The following is a 17,496-nucleotide window of genomic DNA, read 5'->3' on the forward strand; positions in this document are numbered from 1 at the left end:
ATAAAAATGGGATAAAAATTAAGAGCAATAACTATCAGATAACGCCAAAGGGGAGAAGAGACAAAGAGGTGGTGGAGGCTCCGTTCCTGGAAACATTCAAGGTCAGGTTGGACGGGGCTCTGAGCAACCTGATCTAGTTGAAGATGTCCCTGCTTATGGCAAGAGGGGTGGATTAGATGATCTTTAAAGGTCCCTACCAACCCAAACTATTCCATGATTTTATGAATATCTGCTTCAAGCTCAGGACTTACCATGAGAAATGATGCAGACAGATACCAAGTGACTACACTGGTATTTTACAGACAAGAGAAAAACAGACACGAATCCGTGACGAATTAAGAAAGTAATCAGTAGAAATACAAAGGTATGCACGTCTTTGTACAAAGTCTGTATGGAATTTAACACGCAATATTGTACACAATCCTGAACACCCACAGTCAAGTAAAACCAAGAGAGGTTAAAGCGGGTGCAGAGAAGGACCCCTAGGTAGGCCAGAAAAACAGGAAGACCAGAATCTCTAGGAGGCTAAAAGTGCTCGCCCTAGTACCCTTAGAAGTAAAATACAGGAAAGCACAAGAAGTTATTTCAGCTCAAATAACAATAACACTTTATTTATGCAGAAGCAAATGGCTACAAACTGCCAACGAATAAACTTAAGCTGAAAATGTAAAGGTTTCTAACCACTGGAGCTTTGAGATTTTGAAGTGGCCTGTTCTACCAGGCACACTACAGAGCATCTGGTCATGAATTTTGGACACTGCTGTCTGGCAGCAAAGGACAGGCTGAATGAGTCCCTTTCTTTCCTACTTTCTAGGAAAACTTTTTCCATCTAATGATTATTCAACAGCATATGTTTTTATAACATCAGAAACAGACTGTGGACACTCCTGAATTCGTAATGGGGAACCAGCCAACTTCTGAAACATTTCATTGTGATGATGTTATTTCACCGGTGCTTTTGTGAGGAGCTTATGAGACTCAGGAAAGAAACAGCCAGACCAACTCTCCCAGCCTCAGAGCAGAGGTTGTCTCTCCCAGTTGTGAAGGGAACGCCCCAGCAGCGCTGTAGGAGGAATGGTGGTTTCCAAAGCCTGCTGTTGCCATCAGTATGAACAGGATGTTTCAGCCACCAGAGCTGGAGAGTCCAGAGCATTTTACAAGCCATGCTTTTACAAAAATGCTTTCAGGGAATACAATTCCCTGTTTGGGAGAAAAAAATGGCACTGATTTTATTTTAGGTAAGTGACAGAAACACCAAAAGGCACTTTTAAAGCACCACTTCCTAAATGTTTGGGTGTTTCTGTTCAAGTCAGAAAAAAAGTATATCACACAGAGTAAAGCAGCAAGTTGAAACCAGGTGGACGAGGTTTACTAGACGTGAGTTTTAGGGTATTCAGTAGCCTGCCAAAGGAAACATAACATCCCTTCACACTCAGGGCATGCCCTCCCTTGGAGGCTTCCAACTCTGCAAACATTTCAACAAGATGGAAAACACGCTTCCAAAAAAACCCTATATACCTGCTGTTACTCTGCTCACTCTGCAAGGAGAGAAGTTGAAGCACAGAAAGATTAGATGAGTTATCCAAGGCCACATAAAAAAAAATCAGTGACTGTGTCAGGAATGAAAGCCAGATCATTCAACACCAAAGCCTATGTTTTATCAGTTTTCAAATTATCTCTTCTGCTAGTTTATCTGCTCATAAAGGGAATGCAGTAAAAAAAAAAAAAAATATGTGTAACTTGAGCTCTTTAATACAACTATAAAGTACACTAAGAGATCTAGTTCTGTTTGTAGGCGCCCTCCCCAATTTCTTTGCTCTTAATCATACACTTTCTCAAAAGATTACAGTGCAATTGAGCTTGTAAGCACGATGAAGGAAAAATGCAGATGGCAACACCGTTTTACTCACCAGTCCATCCCACTATGGGGTGACTCAGTTAAGCAGCTTGGTAACAAACGCTTCCTCCCGCCCACAAAGGCAACAATGAGAGAGGGCATGTGAGCCTATCCATGCACTCTGCAAAACGTTCCTCCAGGCAAGCTTTTGGTCTTCAAAAATGAATGAGTGAAAAAATTTCCTTCCCTTCAAGTATCAGACATTTATCTTGTCTTAGTTCCTAACTTTCATCTACTTATTGATCAGGATCAATACATTTCAGTTACTCATATTGGGTGAGAGCTGCTCTAATGGAAAAAAGACCTTCATTTTCCATTCACCTCAGTGTGTCTAAGACTCACATATCTTGGGCCTGAATGAGCAGACTTTCTTCATAATTTTGCCTTCATAATAAAACAGATGCCCTATTCCCTCATTTCCCCCTCCTGCAATATTTGGGAAAGCTGTTGTGATTAAAGAGTCACGTACTCAAACCAGGGGATGGAAGCCGTCTGATCACCTGGAGAAGTCCAATCTGTCCCCCTCCATGCAGTCCCCTCACACAACCCACATTTCATTCCGTACGCAAAAGGAATCAGGGATACGCAACAAGTAACTTCTCTGCAAACCTCAATGAGTTGCAGATTTTGGAACGTACATTGCAAACGAGACAAGAGATTACCAGGAGAGAGCACAGTTTTATGGTTAAGGTGAATGAATGCTGTCTCTGCTTGAAAACAACATTACTCCAAAAACTCAAGAATTTACTCATTGTAAGCCTTGCTGTTGGCTACTTGTTGCATTACCTGGAATGAAGGTGGATATTGGCTGAAACTTCACCTGAACACACAAAACACTGCAGCGATGCCTACCACCGCCACAAATGCCTTTTTTAACAGGTGGCAGGCATCTTGAAAATCAGACATGGAAAATAGGTAGGCAGCTCTGCCCTTAATCTGATCCCCTCTGCAGAATGAAAATAATAATATCACATAGTTGTTCAATGCTGTTATGAAACTGAAGGCATTCATGGAGATGCTCTACTCAAGTGCTGTGGTGTAGCTTTGTGGAAGCACTCAAAGAAATAAATAACTCTGGTTTTAATTGAGTGCTTGAACGCCCATTCAATGAAAACCAAAAAGCCTATATAGTCTCTCAGCAAAGACGGGGGATAAAACGAAACACTGAATAGCTATCTGGTCACGGAGGCCACAGTTTGATAAAAACGTTTTGTTCCATGACGGTGCCACCCTGTTCCACATCTACTCCACAGCCTCTGTTGGAGTGGTCCAACTGTTTGCAGGGTCACACGGTGAGCCAGGTCAGGGAACCGACCCAGATTAACAAAAAATAGCCTGATGGGGGAAAAAAGGTCACCCAGGTTTCCAGTTTCCCCACAGTCTTATAAAGAGCTGTACCAGCACAATATGGGATGAAAGGGATGGAAAGAGAGTAGAGAGATGCGGCTGCTGGAGCAATACTACAGCTCAGGTGCTCACCAGCCAAACCCAAAACAAGGTAGCAATGACGGGAAAGGAGGTATAAACCTGTGATGACACAAAACAAGACTGAAAGTCAATATAAGTATCCTGATTGGGGTACAGAGCACAGACTACATTGGCATAGATAAATGCCAGAATTCAAGTTAGGAACTTCTTGAGTGTTTGACTCCACTGCCTAGTGTCCTTTTATTGCAGGAAGTCCTGTGCTACCACATCTATTATTATTAGAAAATACTTATTATAAAATAATGTTTGTACACTGCAATGTCAGATAACATTCAAGTTCTAAACCATGCAAAAGTGGTGTTCTGTAGCACCATACTCTCACCTGCATCAATCATCTCTGTATCACAGGATTATCTGTGATACAGAGATGCCCCCATTCATGTCAACAAATTACACAGAAATAGTAGGTTATTACTTTATGTCGAATAAAACTGGAAAATAAGAAATCAGTGGATTTTATAGCCACCAAATACACAGGATCAATGAGTCAATAATATTTCAGATCCTTATTTCTGTTTGTCACCAGGGAGATCTTTCAAATCCAAAAAAATTAAGAATTCAATTCCATGCCTAACTGTAGTCCAGGGCAAAACTCCCATGAGCTCAGTCATGCAGAAAGAGGTCTCTTAACTAACATCTCTGAAGTACACACAGTTCTAAGGTAACATCCCTTACCAGCTTTTCACTTACTTAAGTAAAAGAGAAACCAAGATAAATTTCCATTTCTGGTAGTAATAATAACTGTAGAAATAATGGAAACTGGTAATGTAATTTAAATAACATAGGTAGCAGCCAAGAGAGAATAGGACTTCCTCTAAATCCATCAGTGAGGAATATGAATACTATTTTTGCTTTTTGTTCAATATTACTGAAAATTACCTCTCTACATAGCATTCACTTGACCGTGTACTTAGCAAGCCTGCTGTGCTACTTTCGATAGCTTCATAACACATTAAAATAATTTGCTATAACAGTAATTTCACTTTACTACTAATATTAGCCCAAGAAAGAGTCTTTGCTCAGAAAAAAAAAAAAAAACAAACAACTTCCCTTAAGCTCAATGAAAGCTCTGTCTGATAATGACTTCAGGAAAAGACCATCGCACAGAACTAGCATTTCAGGTTGACAAGACCTCTCGACTACAAATAACAAGATGGTTAATTTACATACGCCGTTTCTTGTGGCAGTTCACATGCACACTCATCTTCCCTTCATCTCTCACCGTTCCCCGCTGTCTGATGCAAGTGGCTACGCTCCCGTTCCCCCGCATCTCAAGAGCCAGTCCGCAGCTGCAGGCAGTCAGCGGAGAGGAGCAAGAGAAATGATATATTGCAGATATTTTATTTTTGGAAACTGCACTGTAAATAAAGCCATTTCCAGAGATATTCCATGGCCACGGAGCGCTTGGCCACGGAGCCAGCGCCTTATGTAACAGCAGGAGCATTGTTTAGGGTTGCCTGCTTTAAAAAGCCACTCCTGGTAACAAGAGTTTACAAAGCTATAAAAAGCTAACAGCGTAACTATCGAGAACAAGTAGTTTATTACAAAAAGGCTGGCACTAACTGGGAAAAGAAAAGTTTTATTAAATCACTTTCAACTTTCCATCCCTCGGTGACACTTACTGCGTGTGGAAAGGTGGGGGCTCCTAGGCAGCCCCGCGCAGCCCCATGGCCAGGTGCTGAAGACAGCTCTGCCGTCTCCCCGCAGCCCACGCCGCCAACAGCTGCCTTCAGTTATCTTCCATTTAATTCCCGCTTTATATTCCCCGCTGCCGGTTACCGACACGTGGCAGAGACAAGGGATCCCACGGCTCAGCCTCCCGCTCTTCTTCTGCCGAGCAATCGTCAGCCTCTGGAAAACCGTGAGCAGAACGGAGAGCTCGAACACGCACAGGCGCTCACAAGCAGCTGTAAATTTCCACTCCCCGTTGCCTGTGGCTGGACTCCTGGCCTCTCTCCGGCTCCTCGTCGTTCCTGCTCCAACTAGCTCCGTGGCTGGGTATGCATTTTTCCCTGCTGTCCTTCTCCACTTCCCACTCCCTCGCTCGCCTTGCTCGCAGGCTGACACGCACCACCACCACCACCACCACTCCCCCCCCAACCCCAAACTCCACGTCAGAGGAACGCGTAGAAACGCAAAGGAAGAAGCGATCGCTCCGCCGAGAGATTCCTTCGGGGTTAAGGGAGGAGATGTGACGATTTCACATCACTTCTGTAAGTTTCCATTCCCCTCCGAAGTCTGCCGGTGTAGGGGAGGCATCGCTGACGGGTCCTCGCACCATCACGTGGCAGAGGCTGCTGGAATTAAATTATTCACCTTGCCCTCCTGCTGAGAATGCAAATAAGGCAGCCCAACAGCGGGCTGCTGGTACGAGATAATAACAAAATCAACATGCTCAGGCACCACATCTTTAGTGGAGTCCTGCTCAGAGAAGCCAAAGTTAAGCTCCTTCCTTCCTGCCTGGCTATATATTATAACATAAAGACAATACTTTTTCACAGCAATACAGGGGGGCGGGGGGAAGGGGGGTGTAGGAAGTCTGCAGTATACTCTAAGCAAAATATAAATCCCACTGAAGAAATGCATTAGCCTAAAGTATTTTTTCAAAGGCTAATGAGATGAGGAAGAAAAAAATAAAATCATACAACTAAAATATTTTGAAACAAGTGCTCCCAGCTCTTATCAAGCACACAAATACAGCAAAATGCAATTAAAGGAATTTTTAATGCTTCACACTTCTTTCTTGGCAGCTATTGCTCAGCAAGCACCACATATTCCCAAAGGGAACTGCGAGTGCCTTTTCTCCCCCCCGCTGTCTAACAGGCACTGAGAGCGGGGAAAAGAGGATGCTTTACCAGCCACTGCAGGCATTGCAGGATGGGATTTAAATCCCATCATCACCCAGATCTCAGCCGAGCCCCAGCAGGGATGAGAGCCCAGCATGTATTTATGCTGAGCTCACCAGCTCGGGGGGGGAGATTTCACCTCCTGTTCCCTCTTCCTCAAGGCAAAGCCCAGCCAAAGTCCCATGTTATGAAAAACAATTCTGTATACTACATTTCCCTGGGGAGCTAATCTCAGCCCTCGCCGCATACCAGCACTACAGTTGCATCAGATCCTAATTTAGGGCTCACCTGCAGTAACTATGCACAGCCCTACATTAGAGACAACCAAAAAAGCATGAGAAACCTCATTTTTGCAGGATACAGACAAAACAGCCACCTTTTAATGGGCTAAAATCCTTTGCCAGCGATCCCAGCTCCTAACCGAGGCACACAGGAGTATTCCAAATTCTCACTCTGAAGAGCCAGGAATCAGCAGCCTGCCCGGCTTCAGCCACTGCCCGTTCCTCTCCGGCTCAGAGAGGCAGAAGCAGCCCCTGCTCCATTAACCTCTCTGCGTTTGCTCCTGCGTTTGCATGGGAGGTGCCAAGCCGACCTCAGATCAGCAGATTTGTCCGCTCGACTTATCTGTAAAGCGCGCCGCTGTTCCTGCTTACGCTTTACCTTACAGAACATCAAGATACCTCAGCCCCGCGATTTTGAACTGCCCGGAACAGTACTGGGACCTGCTCCCGATGCACCCAAAAGCACTGCAACAAGTGACACCAAGTGGCAGTTTCTGATCCAAGCCCGCAGTGAAATATTCCTTCAGCACAGAATTAAAGGCTTCACGTTAGACACTCAGGCCAGGTTTCTTCTCCAGGCCACCTCCAAAGAGACCTCAGTGATGGATGCTGTGGATACCAAGCTCAGAGCAGGACAAGCCACCTTCTTAGAGCAGCATCTTTCTCCACAAAGCTTAGCGGGCACGTGGACGACCAGCACAGGCTGACGTTTTGTGACACAAAGGGCTTGAGGGGAAAAACCAGTGGCGGGCATCGTTTCATGGGCACCTTGCTCTGCCCCAGCTCGGCGGGGAGCAGGAAGGGGCACTGCACCCTGCGGCATCTCGGCACCTTACACGCACTCCGGGGTTGGCCCTTTCTTTTTTATCGGACACCAAGGCCTTTGGGTAAACGTCACAGCAAAAGTCAAACGATAAAAACTCTGCCCTTGAGCTACTGCTGAAGGTACTGGCTTTTCCTAAGGCAACACAAAAATCTAAGTATGCCATGTCATTAATTTCCGCTGTGCGTTTTTAAGAGGGTAACTTTTTTTTTCCTCTTAACTCCTGAGGGAAATTATGTGCTTTCCCTAGTGCATCCACCACCATTTCAACAGGTAAAAAAGCACCTTTCCTTTGCCCCGTGGAGTTCAACGTTGGTGGGTGCTACATTGCAGTCGAATACTCACAAAAAAGATTGAACAATTACAAAAAAGCTGTTTCAGTTGCACATGAAGGGGCCGCACTGGATATCTGTATATCCCTGAAGTATTCACAGCACCTTCTCTGTAAGCAGTGCTCTGGAAGCGTAAGAACTTTATCTAGAAAATTACTATCCTCTGCTTTGGACTAAATATGCCTGTTTTCCTGGTTCTGAAGAGTAAATTGAATATGTAGTCAACTTACAGTTCAACTCTGCTAGTCTGCTACCTGAGGAAACACTTTCAGGCTTTAATGGGAGCCCTCTACACACCAAGCGAGCAGGAAACGTGCCTGCCCCTCTGCTTTTTCCAACACTCTGTTTCATCTTCAGTGCAGTTAATTCTCAGATGACAGAAAAAAGCCCTGCAGCATCCAACATGAATTAAGCCATAATTACTTAGTGCTCCTACCTGTTATTTTTTTGTTACCAAGAGGTTATTAAATATTTCAAATGTTTACTTCAATTCATAATTTGTAGCCATCTCAAATCTGGAATGACATAATTATGAACAGTCAACAATTCTTTATAGTCTCAAAGTACATGGAAAAAAAAAACCCTCTGTGCACTGCTAAAGGACTCCAGCCTCCACATATTTAAATTCCATTTTATTTGTTTCCTTTAAAGAGAGAAGAGTCCTCAGGCTAAAGCTTGGTTAGAGTAGTTTTGAGAAATGTTTGTCCTTGTTTTCGTTACTTAAAATCATGCCATATAATAAAGATCAAAGGAAGAAAACCCCAGTCCATTATTCCTGCCCTTTCAATTTGTTTTCTAAAGTGGAAAAGAGAAATTAGGGAGCTTGAACAATGAGTGTGGTAGCAATAAATTACACACAGTACACGTATATTAATTCTGCTCATTTAATCACCTACTTATAGTTTTTCTACCTCCTCCAAGATGACTTCCAGCATTCCAAAGCCCTAAGCAGTTTCAGATAGTAACAACAAAAAATTTCCTTCTTTTCTCCCAAAACTGCTCAATGCCAAGGCAGTCCATCAAAATTCAATTCCCCACAGTGACAGGTTTAGTTGTGTAATACTGGATTATCAAGAAGATAAACTTTAGGATTCTAAAAAGCTTCCCACACCCTCAAAAACCTGAAAACTAAAGAACTCCCCCCATAGAATTTCATTCTACTCTTACAGATCCCAAGATATCAACATTATGGCAATTTATCAGGGTGGGGGAAACTAAAAACAAATTACTTATACTATCTACATCATGAAGCTGTTACACTTTAACTCAAGGATTTATGACAAAGCAATATAAAAAGTGTGCCCAACAACATTTCTAAAACCTTATAAAATAACGAGAGACTTTACAGTAACTTTGTGTTTGTGTGTTACTCTATAAGCTTGCAGATACTCATTTTCCTCAGATCCCCTGCAAAAGCAATGTGGCCACTACAAATTCTTCATCTAATCAATCCCCAATACAAACACGCCCACTTACTTTCTCCCACATATAATCTCAGAGGGAGACAAACTCAGAACTGAGCCTAACACGGATCCCCCCCCAAAAAAGCCACTGGCACTGGAAGGCAAATTAACCTTTGGCTGCTCATCCAAATACAAAACAAGGCAAAAAAAAAGGGTACGGTCTACAGAGGGGCAGGTGGTTTTCCCTACAGCCATTTAAAAAGCTTCTGGCTCCTCTCAGGACTAGAAAATTGAAATTTCTTTAGTGAAAAATGGGAACAGAGAGCAGTCAGAGGCAGAGGCCAACCTGTGGATGCATTTTAACTGAAGTAAGTGGGAGGATTTAAATGGATGATTTGTATAAGCTATTCCTAAAAATGCAAATATGTCTTCAATGGTTTTCCCCTCTTCTTCCTCCTGGCTCCCTCTAGTGCTTTTAAGCACATACTGCCTTTTCCCTCCTCTTTTATTTAATGTAAATATAAACAGTTGCTAAGATAATATTTTTTTTTAAAGACCTGCACTATCTCTTACAAACTGATCAGGAGCTTTGTGAGTGATGTACATATTATTCATATGTACATCACTCCAGCAATCATGCACTGACACTGGTCTTTCTACCAGAAACCTTTATGCATTAAATACTTTACATACAGGCCAGCATACTTAAAATTTAACTCATGCTAAACGCATCCATCAGCTCCATCCTTAGAGAAAGTCAGCTAAAATGAATCCCTTTCCCTGCACATTCCCACTCCAAAAAGGAATTATTTCTAAACAGGAGGTTACTAAATCCCAAAATCTGAAAAATAAAACAGATTAAAATTTTATGCCTGCTCTAAAGAGTCATTTATAAAATGTTAATTGCTTCCCTTATCTACTGTGTCCCAACACAAAACACAATTAAGAACCTGCACTCCCACTTTTATGAGTGGAGGAACAGAGAACTCATGACAACATCGTGCTTTTTACCTGTGGACATATACAAACAGAAAGTAGTCCTCCAAAATCAGTAACTTCCTGAAGAGCTGCGCAGGTATTTTTAATATAATTAAAGTCTTCACCTCTCCAAACTGTTTCTACCTCAGCTCTGTATAGTCAACGACTTCAGTGGCCATGTTCATTTGTTTAAGGTCCACTCAAAGAATTAAAAATGTGAAAAGGAAAGCTCATTTCAGAAGGAACAAGAAAAAAGATTTAAAATTTAACCTCTCATCACACGTGTACCATGAAAGGCCCTATCTTACAATTTGCATTGCAGCAGACTAAAAAAAGTTATTTGCAGTAGCAACAAACAAACATTATACACAGCCAAATAAGCCCTCACTGTCTAGTATGCTGGAAGATAGTCCCTGCATCACTGCTAGTATTTTTCTTCATTAGACTGCAAAATTCTTTCATCTGTATAAGAGCATTTATCTGCCATCTCCCATGTCTGAAATATCAAAACTATATTAATACCGTTTAGTCTTCTTGCGAATACTGAATTTAGTTGCTGGTTTCCATGTAATTTCAGCAAGCAACCTTCTTAATGTTAGGCACAAGTTAGTAAGACAGGATGGGGTACTGCATGTTAAGTATGCAAAAAAACCTACCTATGTTCCCTACAACTTCCCTGGTGGTGAAAAACAACGGAGTCCCTAACCAGAACTTTAAACTTCCGAATCATGCTTAAGCTGAAAGCTGTATTAGTGCATATTCCTCTCACTAACGTGCAATGAAAATACTAGGCAGATCAACTGCCTTCTGATGACAATAATTTCTTTATACATAATAACGTGTGGCTCTGTTTCTGACAAGGTGCAAGGCAGTTTGGGATTAAGACTTTTCCTCTGTTGACCACTCCTATAGAAGTCTAAAGCATTTTTCATCAGCTGCTCTCAAGACGACTTGCAAACGAAGAAAAATTAAGTTTAATTTGAAACACAAGTTAAACACCCCTGTGAGGCACTCATCCTACCACCTGCTTTAGCATGAGGAAACTAAGGTGGCAACAAACACACAGCCGAAGATGCGCACTCTAAAATGTACTGTTAAAGAATGTCAGTAGACAGGAACTGTCATTCTGGATCAGACAAAGCACTGTCAAATCCCATCTCCAAGAGCTGCTGACACCAAGTGTAAAGTAGAAAAAGAAATGTATACCAGAAGGACCACTCTACTCTTCTGCTTCTGGCAATTAGCACCTTAGAGGTCTCCTGAAGTGTCACCCAAAATCACCATGCTAAATAGCTACAAATGGCTCCACACCTGTTCACTTTGAAGATCCTAAAAGAGCAACTATTTCTCTTCTTGGGGGACTTTGAAATCATATCTGCAATATTTAGATACAACGGATTGCTCCAGATTGCTTCTGACTCTCAAGACTGAGCAGCCAAGAGAGCTCAGAGACTGCTATTTTCTCTAGATGAGGGATCAAACAAGGAATCAGCACCATCAATGATTTACTGCATTCCAGTTAGTTACTTCTTCAGGCCAGCAAAGGCCAGGATCTACCTGCAGAACCATTGTATTTTCCAAGAGATTGCCCCAGACAAGAGAACAGCTACTACCAGAAAGTCCCATACAGAGGTAGGGTGTAGTACTGATGAAGAAATGAGTTCAGACCAAAGAAATCAAGAGCCAGTTTCTATTTGTGTCATACGTTTCTACGTGATCTTGGAAAAGCCACTTAGTCTGCCCCAGGAAAATGAATGTGTTCAAGACCATAAGGTGCTTTGACACTATAGTGATGGAACCCAAACAAACATACTAGGCAGTACAAGCTTGCTGCGTCCTTTGCTCGCAGACTGGGATAACAATCCTGCGGTTTGTGTGATGTATGTCTCCAGAAATCATACCCGCAGACAGAACAAACTTCTGAGTCTCTTCTCATGCAAGTTAAGAATCCTACTAAAGCAGAATGGTTGATCCAAAACCAGAATAATATTAGGCTAAAAGAGTTTAAACTGCTGTTTTCAGATGAAGAATTACATTTTTTTCCAGCATCAAATAATCAAACCTAAGCATTATTATAATTCATGAAAAATGGTTGTTATTTTTAACCAAGTGTTGCTCTAAACTGCCTGGCCCAAAGTCATACAAGAAAATCTCCAGCAGTCAACACTGTTCCCCTGGAGAAAGAGAACCCAGGTCTTCTCATGTTTTGGTCTTTACCAGTTTTTATCCTGCAGCAATGTTATTTTAAAATATTGGATCAGGGTAGGCAACCTTGAGAATTCATTAAGCTCAAGCTGCACTCAGAGACATTGTCTTCACAAGCACTGCAAAGTCATTCCTCCTGACAAATAATTAAGTATATTCATGACTTGTCAGATTGCAATTATGTTTGCCTTATGTGACAGATACATGGTCCGTCATGTAACATCGGATGCCTGCACTTTCTTTTGCACAATAAGAATCACAACATGACTATAATGAGATCATCTTACCTGTTAGGTGATGAATGGTCCCCATTTTCACAAGTCCCCTATCACAGCTTTTAGCCATGTATTCTTCTGGTCTCAGGATGGAGCCTCCAGTGCCTCTCTAAGGAGGTATGTGGTCTATCCTCACCAAGGGTTGGTTATACTGAGCCAATTAACCCGTATGATATTCTGTGAGGTTCAATACGGCTGCTCCCCACTGGGGAAAATCCAACCGTGCACATTCCCCCCCTACTAAAAACCGATCCACTGTTCTCCCCATCTGTGTTGCCCAACAACTGACATTACAAATTAATTATTATGTCAGACACACAACCACAAAGTGTCCAATTAGGGGCTGAGATCCCTTAGTTTTAATTAATAAACCAGGGTCATGCCTTGAATTCCTTGAACAGCAGCAGGCGCACTGCAGGCTACAATTTTTTAGCACAGGAAGCCTGTCCTGAACAAGGACGGCAGTGTGCTTGTCTTCAGGACAATCTCTAGTTTGGAGTGAAGGCAGCTGAGGCACCTCGATATGCTTTGATTCAACTCTCCTCCTGGGTAGCCTCAACAGTGAAGATTCCTGAGAGGCTCTGGATACTTGGAAGAAAATAACTCGCCACGTGACATAAATGGCAAGCTGTAGATAGATAGGTTGAATCAGGCCAAACACAACTGATGGAAACGTCTTTGGCAAATATCACTCCTCTACACATCTCTCACTGAAGTCTTACAGCTCCTTTATTACAAAGCATACAAATCTATAGTTAAAAACATTGTGAAACCCTCTGGAAATAGCTCAAGACATTATAGTTTTCATGTGCTAACGGTAGTTTACACATCTGCTCTCTTCCTATGGAAGCAACTGATGATTTTTCTCCTCTGTGTGTGTTTTTGCGGTAAGCATTCACAAAGTAACTTTATCTGCCATCAAAATCTACACTTCTGAAGGGTAAAAGACTGCTACTGGCCAATACAAAAAAAAAAAAAAAAAAAAGTCATGATTAGCATTGGAAGTGAGTACAGTGTACCCTCTCACAAATGAAAAAGGAGTCTCAAGCTGTATCAGCCCAGACATGAGAAGTTATAGAGTATCTTCACAAAAAAAACCAACTTATAGTTGAAAAATATCTGAGTCTTAACACATTTTCTAATATCATATATGCATTCAAGACTTCAATTCTCTCTCTCATATGACATTCCTCAATGTCATGTCCAAGCCTAACATCAGAAGGAGACAAAAATTTACATCAACTAAATCAAGCAGAGATTCCCAAACGCAAGAAGTCAGAGCTGTAGGCCTGATGGCAGAACTGAGAGAGAAAAGTCCTGAAAACATTTCTTTCAAACAGCAGTGCTCATATGGGTATAAAATTACGTCTGGCATTATGTCTGATTTTGGAGTTTCCACCCAAGTACCAGCGAAAAGAAATAGCTTGTTTTCTAAGAGTAGGCAGAACCCTGTGAGAAGGTCACCTAGCGAGATTCATACTAGTTCAACTTTCCATGACCACAGCAAGACAGTCTCCGCTTGCTGTCATCACGGGATGAAGTTACTTTCACAAGCATAAGAACTTCCATTGAAAGATTTCAGCACATGAAGACCTGTATCCAAACAGCTGCGCATCAGCCAAGTAACTAAAGACATAAACCTAAGCTATTTAATACCTCGACATTTAAACCAACAACCACACTACCTATTTTTATGTTTTTCCATTAAAAAAAAACCAAACAAACAAACCATAGATGACATGGTTAGGAAGTTTAAAAGTAAAAATTAATAAGAATCTGTGTCAATTTACACAGAACTGGCTTTTCTTTCAAAATTGAAGACATGCTCTATATAGAATCATAGACTTATGAAATAAGATCTTATTTGGGGAAAAAAGGTTGAAACAGATTTTTTTCTCTTCTCAAAATGAGAACTGAATGTTGTTATTACCAAGAAAGGAATTTTAAAAATGGCAAAGATCTGCTTTGGTTCTCACAAAGTACGCATTATTGTCTGACGTAGCTCAACAGCTTCTTGAACAAGAGCAGCTTTCTAAAAGATCTTGGATCTTGACATTAATTTCAAGTGTTGGAGAATCTATGAAGTCCATCAATAAGCTAGTGTAATAGTTCACTAGTTACCACTCTAAATACTTCTTCCTTTTATGCAAGTTCATATTCTTTTTTACCTTCTGCTTCCTGCCACTGACTCCTGTATTTGCAGATGTAGGCTCTTGGAAGGCTCTCCATGTTGTTTATGCATCGGTACACGATCAAATCGCTTCAGTAAACTCAGGATTTACTTCTCCATTGCTATCTACATTAAGCGTACAGTGTACAGTGTTTTTCCAACACCTACAACCAGTACCAACTTTGATTCAAAAACATGTCTTCAAGTGAATCCATCAAACCCGATTATATTCCAGAAGTGAGGTCAATAATACCAGAAAGGAAATCTCCCATCCTGCATCCAGTGTTTTCAACTACTATCAGCTCTTGGTGGCTGCTACTTATCTACAGGGAGCGTCTTGTCCACTGCCTGTTGCTCATGAGCCTCGATACTTCGCAGTACTGATTTTTCCAATCCTGTTCCTCATCCTTAAGGTGCATCCAGCCTTTTTTCATGGTGATTAACTTCCCAAAGGTTTCAGTCTATCTTTCAAAAGAGTCAGCTAACGTGCTCTTTAATTCAATCAAATACATGAGGCCATGTCATCATTTGTCATATTTATATATATATATACATAAAATATATAATATTTCTCTATGCCTAGGTAAAATCATCAGGAAAGATTTTGCATTTTCTTCCAACCATGTGTTTGTTTAGGACTGAGCTTTTTTGCAAGCAAACATCCAACGACTGAAGATCAGAAAATTTTGTCTTAATTCAATGATTCTTCGTGGAGTGTAATATTTTCAGGAGTCAGTTTCTTAGACAGATGAGATCAAACTCTTAACCTAACTGATATAATAGACATTTTATAATACCTGTTTTCTATTAATCATATTGAATAGCACTTGCTACATGTCAGTCCTTAAGATTCAGACAGTTTTACATTATCCATTTTAAAAAAAACAATTCCTCGGACTCCATACATTTTTAACACAAATCTTCAAAAGTGTTCTTTCAGTTTTTATTTATTGCTGTAATACAATCGATTTGTTCACTGTTATGTGACTATTTGTAACATCCAGCTTTGTTCTCGTTACAGATGTACATAACAGTGCTATCTTTCCAGCATTGTTGTAGACAACTTTAGCACAGCCGTCAGACATATGTCACTGTTCTTTTTGTTTGTGGTAATTTTAGAGTTTCTCATTAACCCTAGATCTGAAAGAAAATCTGAAGAGTTTTCTTTAATCGTCTTTATAAAAAATCACTTATACATATTCCTATATCATAGAATCATAGAATGGTTAGGGTTGGAAGGGACCTCAAAGATCAATATATTGGCTTCTGCCCTTCAACCACTTCTAAATCAAGATGGGATTCTTCCTTTGCTTAAACTTTTAGTATGTGGCTCTGCACATAGCCACATGTTCTCATACTTCCCCTCCCCCCAACTTTGAGACACTCTTGTAAACAATGTTAGAAATATATTCGTGATGTAACAGCATGCCACATCATGCAGAACTGAAGATTTGCTTAGTTCTCAATGTTTTCCATCCTCAAAGACAGGAACGTCACATACTTTTGTAGCCATCTTCTCCCATGACCTTATGAACTGTGACGAGGAGATACTCAGTTTACAGGGCAGAGGGAGTTCAGTGAGACAAAGAAAAAACAATGAGTAACATCTCTGCGCATGTTTTCTTAGCATTTCACTGCTGCCCAAGAAAGTAGAACAGCATGAGGACATCTCAGGAAATTTTCTGGCAAGATCTTCCTTTCTCTGACAAAAGGGTGGAACACAGATGAATTGTAGGGGCATGTATCTCCTTACATTAATGTTGATTTTTTTTGATGGGAAAAACCTTTTCCAAACAGTGCATATCCTAATCTGACCTCAGAGTTCATTCAAACCTGCCTTCATTCAACCTGCCTTTGACCAAAAGCACTTTGCCTTCTAATTCCATATTTTGCCTGAGCCGGCGTGCATTGCTTGCAATAGAGTAGTACAGATGCCACAGGCAGTTACAGACCTAAACATGGATTGTAATGTAAAAGACAAGAACAACTAACGGCCTGAAGACGACGAGGAGTAGGACCAAAGGTCAACACAATATCTATGTGATAAGCTTGCGTTCACAAGGTTCAGTCATACTTAACACATTTGCTAAGATACATTAACCAACTTGTCAAAAAAAACCCTGAACAACAAAACCCCCAGCAAAAAATGAACAAAAAACCCAAACCCACACTTTTCCCAGAGACTGATTGCGTGATAGACATGAGATTTACCTTAACAGAATACTACAACCACTCTGCAATCCTGCCCTCACTCTATAGGTTTCAATTTGGTACCTTATATGTAAAAACAAATAAATCCTATATTGCAAACAGCTTCTCCTGTAACCAAAACCAACAGGTAGAGACGACCACCATGAACTGGTACTCTTTTGCTTATTTGTAGAAGTGAAAGACAGCTGCTTGCCTGCCAATGAACTGCAGAAAAGTGAGAGCACACAGCTAAAAGGTACACCTGAGGAGGGAAAGTTGATACAGCTGTACCTCACTGCTGACATATGAAAAAAAGGCATTAACTGCTGCTAGGATCACTACAGATGCTGGATGTGAACTCTCCTTCCACGTTATTTTAATCTCTTTGGACTCAGTAATCTCCAGTGCTCTTACTTCAAAAGCTCCACACAACTTCCTTCCAATGCTTAAGGGAACTGTATTCTTTGCTGCAATAAATTTGTACATATAAATTTGTACAACTGACTTTGTTCTAGATTGACATGGAGTCTTTAACAAAGATCACCCAATCCAATAGTTGTCACTCAACTGCCCCCACGCTTCAAAGTCCAGTTATCAGCAACACTTTC

General features: G+C 41.2%; 1 protein-coding gene across 3 annotated transcripts in view; it reads right to left on the reverse strand.

Moving 5' to 3' along the window:
* Positions 1-17,496, reverse strand: part of CAB39L (calcium binding protein 39 like) — a 66,960-nt gene that overhangs the window by 40,360 nt on the left and 9,104 nt on the right. For 2 of the 3 annotated variants that reach the window (XM_086612120.1, XM_086612104.1), the window contains exon 1: positions 5,008-5,025. The exons of the other annotated variant lie outside the window; for it this stretch is intronic. The gene's annotated coding sequence lies outside the window, so the exon portion shown is untranslated. Of the gene's footprint in view, positions 1-5,007; positions 5,026-17,496 lie in introns of those variants that run through there. 3 annotated transcript variants of the gene reach the window in all.

Source organism: Tauraco erythrolophus, chromosome 1, assembly GCF_009769465.1.
Source record: "Tauraco erythrolophus isolate bTauEry1 chromosome 1, bTauEry1.pri, whole genome shotgun sequence".
NCBI lineage: Eukaryota > Metazoa > Chordata > Aves > Musophagiformes > Musophagidae > Tauraco > Tauraco erythrolophus.